This window comes from Cnephaeus nilssonii (genome assembly GCF_951640355.1).
Source record: "Cnephaeus nilssonii genome assembly, chromosome: 11".
Taxonomy (NCBI): domain Eukaryota; kingdom Metazoa; phylum Chordata; class Mammalia; order Chiroptera; family Vespertilionidae; genus Cnephaeus; species Cnephaeus nilssonii.
Window position 1 is genome coordinate 74,236,979 of NC_137082.1, and position 12,164 is coordinate 74,249,142.

The 12,164-nt window shown below is 46.5% G+C and overlaps 1 protein-coding gene across 2 annotated transcripts in view; it reads left to right on the top strand.

Annotated features, from left to right (window-relative positions):
- The first annotated feature begins 295 nt into the window (after positions 1 to 295).
- Positions 296 to 12,164, top strand: part of GALNT1 (polypeptide N-acetylgalactosaminyltransferase 1) — a 78,007-nt gene continuing 66,138 nt past the window's right edge. For both annotated transcript variants that reach the window (XM_079784095.1, XM_079784096.1), the window contains exon 1: positions 296 to 493. The gene's annotated coding sequence lies outside the window, so the exon portion shown is untranslated. The remainder of the gene's footprint in view (positions 494 to 12,164) is intronic.

The window sequence follows — 12,164 nt, forward strand, 5'->3', positions numbered from 1 at the left end:
GAGACGCCGGAACCTCCCCGGTCCCGGGGGAAGCGCCGCGGCCCCGAGGTGGGCTCGCCGCAGGGGCGGAGGCGGCGCATCCGGGTGAGTGCGGGGCCCCCGCCTCCCCGGCGCAGCGCACGGCCCCCGCCTCCCCCGCGCGCGCCGCGCCGAGAAGACCACGCCCGGGCGGTCGGAGCGGGCGGCCCTGCGTCCCGGCCCGCCGCGCGGAGGCGCCCCGAGCGAGCGGCAGTGGCGGCGGCGGCGGCGGCGACCGCATGCGGCGCGACTCGGAGTAGCGCGCCCAGCCCGCGAGGCCGGCGCGGGGGCGGGAGCGGGAGGCGGGGCCCGCGCCAGGCCCGCCCGCCCGCCGGGGGAGCCGTGGGCAGTGGCCGAGGAGGCGGCGCGGCGGACGGCGGCCCGAGAAGAGCGCCCGCGCTCGGCCCGCGGGACCGCGCCGCCACCACCCGGGCTGGCCCCGAGGAACGCCCGCGCCGCCGCCGCGCGGACCGAGGTGAGTGCCCCCGGCGCCCGGCCCTCCCGGAGCCGCGGCCGCCGGCGCGGGGCTGGCGCGGGTGCTGGGGAGGCCCGTCCGCTTTCGCGTCCCGCGTCCCTTTGTGGCCGGCGCTGCCGTGGCCGGGGTGCGGGCGCGCTCGGCATCGGGTCCGGGTCGGGTTGGGGACTCCGGGGCTGCCGGCCACGCGGCGCCTCTGGCAACTGCGGCGAGCAGCGAGTTTCCGTCCTAGTTTGACATTGAGTTAGAGCCGTTTTTCTTTAGAAGACGGAAGTTTGTTTTATTGACCAAAAATACAGCTAAATATGGCTCCTAGGTTCGGCCGGGCCGTGGGGGACTTGGAGCCCCGCTGCCAGGCTGACCCTCGCCGAATCGGCGCCGCGGGGGAGGGGAGGACCCGCGGGCCCCGGGCGGGGGCTTCCCGGCCCTCTGCGCGCGAAGGGGACCCGGCCTCGAACGGCACAGGTCTGTGGGTGGGGAGTAGCGGGCGTTCGGTAATGTGGCGGTCCTTCCTGGAAGAATGAATGAATGAAATGTCATTTGCTCTTCTACAAGCAATATAATGCCCATTTAAAGATTTGCCAGGAATTGTGATGACTTGCATTTGTCATTGCCGCTCTTACCTGTTCAAACTTGTTAAGTGAGGGTTCCCCCTCCTCTAAACTTATGACCTTGGCCTGATTCTCAAAGCCGTGGAGCTAAGCCACGGAGCTAACCAAACCTTCAACCAAACCGCACCTCGCATTTTCTGGCAAGTGTGGGCAATAGGCAAAGTAGTCTTTGTGATTGTGAACTGTTTCTGGAGGGCAGAGAATGGTACCTTAATCATACCTTATGCTTAATATGACTTACAGTTCTTCCTTCAAGAACCCAGAGAGGTGTGTGTGTGTGTGGGGGGGGGGGGGGGGAGGTCAGGAGAGCGGTGTCTTTCCTCATTTCGCAGATGAAGAAGTTGGGGTCCTGAGAAGTTGTAACTTTCCAGGTCACAGACTAAGCAGCAGAGTTGGGATTCACAACCCAGGCCTTACTAATCCAGCACTCTTTAAATCACATCTGTGTCTAGACCTGGATTGTCAATTGTGGGAGGCACTAACCACATGTGGCTACTTAAATTAATTAAAATTAAATTGAAAAAAATTCAGCTCTTCACTCGCACTAGCCACATTTCAATTGTTCAGTAGCCAAATTTGATCAGAGCCTACTATTGATCAGTGCTTGTCTAGACTACATATCCATTTATTTACTCAGTAAGTAAATATTTATTGAGTGCCCCCTCTCTATGAGGCACAGTTTTAAGTCCTGGGTATACTGTGGTGAAAAAGAGAGACAACATGCCCTTGTTTTTATGGCGCTTGCACTTTACATGATAGTTTGAGGGATGTTTCCATGGTACTTCAGAGCCTTGCTAATTCAAAGAGGTAAACTCGCAGCAGCAGCCCTGTCATCTGGGAATTTAGAAGAAATGGAGACTCTCAGGTCACAAACCACATTAACTGAATTAGTGTCTGTAAAAGTGACTTAACAGGTCACAGGTGATAGATCGTAGATCCATCTCAGCTGATTTTTGTTCACATTGAAAACTTTATTCAGAACACCGGTGATAACTGGTTTGAGGAATGTTCTGATGGATTGTTTGGTGGGGCTTTTAAGAGTCAGGCTGTAAAACTCTCGGGAGCTTTCACAATTTATGCAAATACTTGTTAAATGCCTGGCTTCTCCAATAGAGTCTCAGCTTTATGAGAGCAGAGATTGTCTTCCTTTTCCAGCCACGTGTGCCAGAAACTTCAAGGTGCCTGTTAAGCAATGGGGTGCTCAATAAATGCTTGTTGAGTACAATCATGTGCCGAAGGAAGTTTGAGTCAACAACAGACCACAGATATGATGATGGTCCCATAAGATTATAATGGAGCAGAAAGATTCCTTTTACCATAGTCCTCAGAAATTGTAGCACAACACATTATTCATGTTTGTGGTGATGCTGGCATAAGGAAACCTGTGCTGCCATTTGTATAAAAGTATAGCACATACAATTATGTACAATACATAGTACTTGATAATAAACGACCATGTTACTGGCTTATGTATTCACTATACTGATCTTTTTCATCGTTATTTTAGAGTGTACGCTTTCTGCTTATAAAAACTTGCTGTAAAACAGCATGGAATGTTAAAACCCCAGCAGCCTCATACATCTCGTGTTCGCTGCATCTCTTGATTGCATCATTTTCTCTTGTGCTTGCTTTCATCTCGTGTTTTGTACAGTAACATGCTGTAGAGGCTTGTGGCCTAGGAGCAATAGACTATACCATATAGCATAGGTGTGTAGTAGGCTATAACACCTAGGGTTGTATAGGTGCACTCTATGATGCTCACATATGACATAATCACCTAAGGACACATTTCTCAGAATGTGACCCCGTCCTTAACACATGATTGTATGAATGAGCATGCTAAGGAAGTCAAAACTAGTAGTTAATCTCAAGCAATTGCAGGCAAGGTAATTCTCATGGCATTAGGTAAGAGCCAAAATGAAGGTAGAGCTATAGATGTGATTTGCTTTTCAGCTTCAGGCCTCAGCTACCCTGGCCTGAGTTGCACTCCTAACTGACTTGCCCCATCTCTTTCTCTTTCATAATAATACTAGAGGCTTGATGCATGAAATTCATGCAAGAGTAGGCCTTCCTTTCCCCCGGCTGCTGGTATCGGTTTCCCTCTGGCACCCAGGACCCGGGCTTCCCTCGAAGCCCTGGCTTTGTCCGGAAGGTCGTCTGGAAGGACGTCCGGTCTAATTAGCATATTAGTCTTTTATTATTATAGGTAAAATAATAAATTTGAATCCTAGTCATTTTTTAGTGCCATATATATTTTTAACTAAATTCCAGACTCTCTTTGGATTTCACCAGTTTTTCCATTCATATCCGCTTTCTGTTCCAGGATACTACATTGCATTTAGTCATTGTGTCTTCCCAGTCTTTAGTCTGTGACAGTTTCTGTCTTTCCTTGTTTTTCATGACTTCAGTAGCCTTGAGTACAGCCAGATAGGATCATCCAGTTATGGGAAGGACTCTCGTGTTCAGGAAAGTAAGGCAACAGGAATAACTCTATTTCTTAAAAAAAATTTTTTTTAAATTGATTTTAGGGAGAGGAAGGGAGGGGGGAGAGAGAAATATCGATGAGAATCATCAGTCGGCCTCCTGCATGCCGCCCCCCTACTGGGGGTCGAGCCCACAACTCAGACATGTGCCCTGACCAGGAATCAAACTGGCAACCTCTCTGTACATGGGATAACATTCACCCAACTGAGCCACACCAGCCAGGAAGACCTCTATATCTGCTCTTGTTTGTTCATGTAATATATACATCTATTACGCTTATGTAACACATACAACCTTAGTTACTTTGCCGTAACAGATTTCTTGGGTACCAGTTTCTAAGTGGTTGTGATTCAGAAGAGTGTTAGAACATTGCAATTCTGAACCACGGTTTTAATATATATATATAGTTTTTATTTTTATAATGGGTTAAGAGCTGGGCTGAGGTGAAGGAGTAAGGAAAAAGGAGAGATTAGCTAAAAGAGGCGGTAGATCAGAGAGGGACCAAGGTGAATGAAATGACATATAATGGAGGAAGAGGAGTGGGGTAGCTGCGTAGAAGAGAAGTAGGAGTGGATACTTTTCATTTGTTCATTCCTTCAATTAATACTTTATTGAGTGCTTCTGGTGTGGCAGGCCCAGTGCTAAATACTCAAGATAACTGGGGGTAGGACAGCACTAAACAAATGAACATGCGGATAAGTACATAATAATTGTAACTTGTGATTAGTTCTATAAAGAAAAAGTAAAGTATGCTGGAGAGATTATGAGTGAGAGAGCTGCTGCTTTTGGTTGGCTGGGATGGTGAGGAAGGCTTCTCTGAGTGACATTGAACTCTTCTCTCTGGCTTTTGGGCACCCTGCACACTTTCAGTTGTTTTATAGCACACGTGTGCCTTTTTCTCCATAGGCGCTGTGCTTATTTCTAGCTCTGGGTCTTTATATATGACTAGAGGCCCAGTGCACGAATTCGTGCATGGCTGAGGGGAGGGTACGGCGGGAGGTTGGCTGGCCCGCCCCACCCCCCGCAGTGCATGTCATAGCGACTGGTCGTTCGGTCATTTAGGGTTTTACATATATAGATTTCTTCCCAAGATGCCCTCCTCTTCACCTCCACTTGTGGAAGTGCTACCTCTTACTCAAGGATTTACTCAGATCTCATCTCCTTTATGAAGTCTTCACTGTTGATTTGTGTTTGTGTTTGTCAGTCTACTTGAGCATATGGTGTTTGAGGGTAGGGATAATATTTTCTGTTTATATCTGTGTGTCCTCACTTAGTCCAGCACAAAGCCAGAATTAATAAAGGTTAAGAGCGTCGATCTGTTCTGAAGTGTTAACATTTGGATGATGGATCTTAGAGCAGTCGGGAAAGGTCCAGATTTTTTGTTTTTGTTTTCTTAAATCTTTTTGTGACATCATTGTAGTAGATCCACATGCAGTTATAATAATTCAGAGAGATCCCATGTACCCTTTACCCAGTTGCTCCCAACATATGGAAACAGCATGATTTTTCTTCTTTAGCCTATTTATATGATGGATTGGTTTATTTTTGAAATGAGACTGTCTTGCAGCCTTGAAGTAAACCCCACTTGATCATGGTGTATAATTATTTTTATATATTGCTGAATTCTATTTATTAATATTTTGTTAAGGAGTTTTTGCATTTATATTTACGGGGGCATTTACATTATAAATTTCCTTCTCAGCACTGTTTCAGCTCTGTCCCACAGATTTTGATATGCTCTATTTTAATTTTCGTTCAATTCAATGTATATTTTTATTTCCCTTGAGACTTCTTGGACTTATGGATTAATTAGAATTGAGTTGTTACGTTTCCAGATGTTTGAAGATTTTCCTATTATCTTTCTGTTTTTGGTTTCCAGTTTGATTTCATTCTGATTGGAGGACACACTGTATGATTTTCGTTCTTTTAAATTTGGTGAGCCTGCTTTATGTAAAGCTCAGTATATGACCTGTCTTGGTATATGTTCCATGGACACATGAATAGAATGTGTTTTCTGCTGTTGTTGAGTGGAGTATTCTGTAAAGGTCAGTTAGGTCCTTGGTGGTGTTGAGTTCTTCTATACCCTTGCTGCTTTTCTGCCCAGGTAGTAGTCCATCAGTTGTTGAGGAGGGATTTTGAAATTTTTAACTACATTTGTGCATTTGTCTGTTTCTCATTTTGAGTTAAATCCATTTTTAGCTTTACTAATTTTGCAGGTCTCTGTTTGGTGCATACACATGAAGGATTGTTGTGTTTTGGTAGAGTACTCTTTTTATCATTATATAATGTCCTTCTCTGTCTCTAGTAATTTTTTTTTATTTTTAAATATATATATATTTTATTGATTTTTTACAGAGAGGAAGGGAAAGGGATAAAGAGTTAGAAACACCGATGAGAGAGAAACATCGATCAGCTGCCTCCTGCACACCCCCTACTGGGGATGTGCCCGCAACCAAGGTACATGCCCTTGACTGGAATCGAACCTGGGACCTTTCAGTCCACAGGCCGACGCTCTATCCACTGAGCCAAACCGTTTTTTTTGTCTAGTAATTTTATTTGCTCTGAATTCCATTTTATCTGATGTTGACATAGCTACTACTCTTCCCCTTTTTAAAAAAATATTTTTTAATTGATTTCAGAGATGAAGGGAAAGGGAGAGAGAGATGGAAATATCAATGATGAGAATCATTGATCAGTTGCCTCCTGCACGCCCCCTACTGGGGATTGAGCCCGCAGCCCAGGCATGTGCCCTTGACCGGAATCGAACCTGGGACCTTAAGGTTAAACAGTGAATGAAAATTTTCTGGCTATGTTGTAACATTTTTCCATTCCTAGGAGTTAGCATGTTTTTCTCAATAAACACTTGACCAATTTTTACAAGTCCCCATGCATAGCAATGACTTTTAAAGGGTAAGAAGGTAGTAGCCCTGTCACAGTGGGAGGGCTGACCACTTCAGAGGTTGAAGTCCATATTTTGCTCATAATAAGACTGCAGCATTAATTTTAATTATTTTAAGTGTTTCCATGAAAGGAACACTACCTGAAGTAATTAGGGCTGTTGTAGGGAGAGGACCCATGAGAGTTTCAACGTTTACCCAGATTAAGGGCATGAGAGAACTCGGACTAGAAAATGGTGGTAAGGCGGTCTCTGATATGAAACTTGGGTGGGGAATAAGAAAGTAGAGGGAAGAAGTGGTGGTTAATTGTAGCCTAAGAGTCTTTGAACAGGGCTGGAAATGCTTTGATGAGCAACCTTTGGGTCATTTCAGTGCATGAGATAGAAAAACACTCCTGGAGAAGAGCTTTGTGGCAGAGCTTTTGACTGGAAACACTCTTGAGTTGGTGGAGGGAATGCAGTACCGGCAGCTTATGAACTGGTGCTCCCCCTGCTGTGGGCTGTTGCTTCAGAAGGGAAAGTTGGAGGAGGAGGAGGAGCAGAACAGTGAGCTGGGTCTAAGAGGCCGGGATGTAGGCTATTGGTAATTGGAGATGGGGCTACAAAACACTGTGTGTATAGCAGTGACCAGTGCCAGGCACCGTGCTGAGTGTTCTACTTATATTAGTTAATTTAATCTTTGTAACCGTATTCTCTTATCATTCTCCTCGCTGTCCAGATGAAGGAACGGTAGCACAGAGAGGCTAAGTGGTGAGGCTGAGATCTGCACCTGTCCCTGTGTATTAACATGGCAGTCTGGTCCCAGAGTCCGTAGTCTCACCCACCAAACTAGATGGACTTGCTAGGATAGTTTTGGCAAGATTGCTAGGCTTTGATTAACAAGCAAAAGAAGATGGATGCTATTTGGAAGGCAGTAGGGAGCCATTGAAGGGTTTTGATAAGAATATTGATTATGTTGACCAGAATTAAGCTTTAATGTACATGTAGATGGATGATTGTTATTTTAAAAGACTAGATGTAGGAAATGAATCTAATGCACTAGTTCAGTTGACTGCGTGTACAAGAGCATACATGTGCATATTTAGAGATGGAATCAGATGTTCCTTTCAATGGGTAAAGAGGGAAATCAGTCACTCGACCTCCAAGAAAATGCCATCATTAGCAGCAATGGGGGAAAAAGGAGAGTTTGTTTAAGGATATTAATGAACGTGTGTCTTGAGACTTGTCCAGCTGCAGGTGCCAGAGAGAGACTGTAGGTGGAACTAACCTGTAGGCATCATAGTTGTGGAACTCCATCTTGGGAGCCAGCAGTGAGATGATGGAAATAGGGAGTGGTTAAGGAGGGCTGAGAAATAGACCTGAGGGGATGTTTATGGTTGGGACAGAGGAGGAAACAGTCTTTTACATCCTCATACACAGTGAACAAAAGAGACCCGGTGCCTGTCTTGTTAGTTATACAACCTAATGGAGCAAAAAAAAAGAGAGACAATTACGTAAATGGGGGAAATGACATTCCAGCAGAGACCAGAGAGAGGTCAAAGCATTAATACAAAGAGTGGGGGCTAGAGGATTCCAGGTAAAAAGAAGGGTATGTGCCGAGGCCATGTGTCAGAAGAGAACTGATTCTGTTTAAGGAACTGAGAGATCAGTGAGGCTGAAAGGCCACTGGTGGAGTCAGATGAAGGGAGAAAAGATTATGGGGCAGATGATGCAGGACCTATGCTCAGTGCTAGCAAAAGGTTCTGAGCAGCAGAGAGCCCTGTTTGGAATTTTGAGCAGGTCACCCCTGTGCCCTGTGGAGAATGGATTTGGGCGAGGGTAGGATGGGTGAGGTGGAGGCAATCAGGAGACTCTTGGACTAAAGTGGTGGCAGTGGATCTCTGTGAGGCCGAGGAGGCTCTAGTGTTTCTCTCAGCAAGCTGTTCGCTGTCCCTGGCCTTCCCCTGAGGGCTGCTGTTTTTCTCTATCATATCCTGGTATCATGTTGACACTGTCAGCTTATCCATCTGTGTCCCTTTTGGACTGACTGTGAATTCCTTTGGCAGGGACCGTCTCTTACTGGCCTCTTAAGCACCAGTACTACCACCTGAGAAGTGATCAGTAAATGTTGAATAAATCAGTGTACTTACCTTCAGAGATGCAGGACGGACTCTGGTCAGGTTTTAGACCGAGTCTTTTTCCTGTTGTTCTCCCCGCCTCCCCCAAACTCCAAGACATGAGTTGGCCAGCAGCAGTATTACAGGGAGGATTATGACTGCTTGGGGCCGCATGGCATTCAGAGGTGTTTTCAGATGTCTGACCTTTGGAGGGTTTACATGATTTCCTCAGTAGGAGAATTAGAAGAGGCAAACTCAGGAACCCCAAGGGAGGAGACCTTATGAGGAATGACTGGCATTGCTTCCTCTGCTCCTGTAGTTTCAGCAGAGAGGGAACAGCAGAAATCTGCCACAAGGGGCAGGAATGAGGGCCTGGTGGCAAGTGGTGACCACTGACTGGTCCTTAAAGTATTGTGGGGAGGAGGAAGGAGGAGGGTGTAGCTTGCATTGTGGGTAATTGAGGAAAATATTTTTTACTAGTATAGTAGGAAGGATCAGAGCCAATTATTTGTAAACAGTAGGGTGTGACCAATGAGAGTCAGGGAGTCAGATGGATGAGAGTCAGTGTGGGTCTGACAGGGGACAAGGAGAGGGTATGGTGATGCCCTGGAGATGGCAGGTGCCCCACTGCAGGGCTGACCATGTCAGCGCCTAGGGTGTTGCTGTTCGGGTGTGCTCGCTCACTGCTGGCAGAGGATTCTGTTCGTTTTACCAGAGAAGCCAGAAATCCTGATTATTTGAGTGAAATGTCCTGATTTTTAATTGTTCTATGAATATCCAAGTTCTATGAATATTTTTGGGGGGCAGTAGGGGAGAGGGACAAAACCTTCATCTCTGGGCACAGTTTGGCCTGAAAGTGACCCTGGGAGGAAGAGCTGGTGGAGTTGGTGAGAGAAGGGGAGGAGAGAAGTATTTGTGGAATAAGACTTCCAAGGCTCTGGGAAGGGATGCAATTAAATGCAAAAATGGAGAGCATCCTCTATGGAGGGAAGGACTCAGAGAGGAGCGGAGGGACTGAGGTGAAAGTGAGGTGAGGGAACTTGAGTCTGAGGAGGTGAGACTGGTAGAGTCAGAGGGCAGGACTGTCAGGTGGTCAGTGAGAGTGTGCACGTGTGAAGTGGGGTGTGAGGGGAGTATAGGAGAAGAATGGTAAAGAACAGTAAGGGCTCCATCAGGCTAGTTTGTACAGGTTTACAGTGGGCTCAGCCAGCCTTGTTTCAAAACTTTCTCTGTGGTGTTAATGTCTTGGAAATTGAAGCAGAAAAAGTGAGTTAGTGGGACTTGTCTAGGGTTAGGAATTGAAAGGCTGAAAGGTCCAGTAGGTGAGGGATTTTTTTGTGTAACTTCTCAGTAGGGAGCTAAGCACATGAAGCCAGAAACCTGCTTAGGTGGGGGAACAGAAGGTGACGAGGAAGCAGATGGAGAAGAGCAGGTTTGTCGGGGCGAGAGAATCTAAGTACCATATGGTCAGAGACTATGGTTGGGTTTGCGTCTGGGTTTGATTTTGACTGAAGCGTCGGTTTAAGATATCCATAGACAAGTTGGTGTTGGGCCCCGGGACAGAAGACATCACCAGGTTCTGGGCTGCTGAAGACAATAACTGTGTTAGAAGGCAGCTTAAGAGTTGCAGGCAATAGGGTAGGTGGGGGTGGAAGTGGGGAGGAAGATGGTGAAACTAGTGCTGACATCAACATACTGGGAAGGTGGAAGGAGCCTTCAACATCAGTCTCAGACTATAACGATACATCTTTTGGGAGTGGGATGTAGATGAAGTAGCAGACTTTGACTAATCCATAATTCTAATTTATTACAACATGCTATTATAACATTACTAGGGGCCCAGTGCATGAATTCGTGCACCTTGAAAGGAACTGTGGTGAGTACAGGGGTGGGTCTCAGCCCACCCTCTGCACCCCCGCCCAGCCCCTCCCGCCGCAGCCCCAGTCCCCTGTCTGCCAGCAGCCCCACTCCAGCCGCCACTCACGCACTGATGGAGCCGGCCCTGCTCGCACCCACTGACGGCATGGAGTGATTGGGGCATGGAGCGATTGGGGCCGGTGCCAGCAGTGGGTGCGAGTGGGGCCGACCCCGTCAGCGGGTGCATGCACTGGCTGCAGGTGCGAGTGCCAGGCGGGACCGCAGTATGCGGGAGCAAAGAATTTTCAGTAACCACCAGAGGCCTGCCCCAATGACAGCAACTGGCACCCTGCCTTGGTCTGGCGTACCTGCTCACCTGCTCCACTGTGGTAACGCCCGCCATGTTATGTGCTCTGCCGCCTGCTGCCAACGCCCGCCGTGTTCTGTGCTCGCCCCCTGGTGGTCAGCGCACATCATAGAGACCGGTTGTTCGGTTGTTTGGTTGTTCCGCCGTTCCATCTGTTTGCATGTTAGCCTTTTATTATATAGGATGGGAAATATCCTATGTAAAACACTCTCCATACTTAAATAATCAAATATCAAATAATATGTGAGAAGGTTTGGACTGATCCATTTTGCTTAGGGCAGGCAGGGTGGAGTCCATGGGATTCACTTCAGCCACACCCACAGAGATGCTCAGTTACAGCCCTGACCTATTCTGATCTGATTCACCAGCAACTCCCAGACTGTGAGAAATGGCAGTGACTAACCCAGTCATGCTATCTATCACCTGGGGACCTGGAAGTATGTGCAGAACCACTTGCTGAAGAGTCAGGGGCTTGGAACAGGTCTTGAGGTTTCCCTTAAACTTTCAGCAGTGGAAGAGCATTGTTTTGTGTAGTAAACTGACTAAAAACCTATGGCAAGAAGCTGCTGCTGTTCACTCACCACCCTCCTAACAAAACTAAACAAAAAGGATTAGGAATTTAGGGATGCTGTCGTCTCATCTGATGTTCACATGCATAAAAATACTATCCACAGAGTAAGTAGAGTATAACTTTTTTTGCATTATTGAATGGGATTTATTTTTAAAAAATAGAAAAAGTAATGTGTATGTGGGAAAATATCAAAAGGTATACTGTGAAAAGTAATTCTTCCATCTAGTATTTATTTACTTAACATAAATGGAAGTCATAGATAGTTCTGGGCCAGATGAAAGTAGCTTCAAGTGTGTGTGTGTGTGTGTGTGTGTGTGAACTAGAATATTATGAAAGTATATGATTACTGAGTTAGAGGGGAAAGAAACCATCATGTGATTTGCTAGTAGGCATTTTTTTTTAAAAAAGTTAATTTTGTGGTGCATTTTGAGAAATGGAAGAAGCTAAGGAAGTGTATTTTGGAGAGGGGGGGTGCTGTGAAGATCAGGGAAACAGGAGAGAGTTTAGGGAGAAGGTAGGACACTGGATGTGTGATATAGAGAGTGGTTAGGGTAGATTATGTCAGCAGAGAAAAGTATGAAGTCAGGTAACGTGTATCTGAGTCCTGAATTAGAAAAACTTCTTTTCTCCAGGGAGCTAAAAGCAGTAGGTTGATCAGATTGGGTGTGAAGATACAAATAGGTAGACAAGTCAAAGTAGTCTAGGATCTAGTGATGTAGATTGGGATAGTAAAAATAGAATTCCTAGGAAAAATTGTTGAGGACCTTAAACCCGTATAAGCCACCTGGA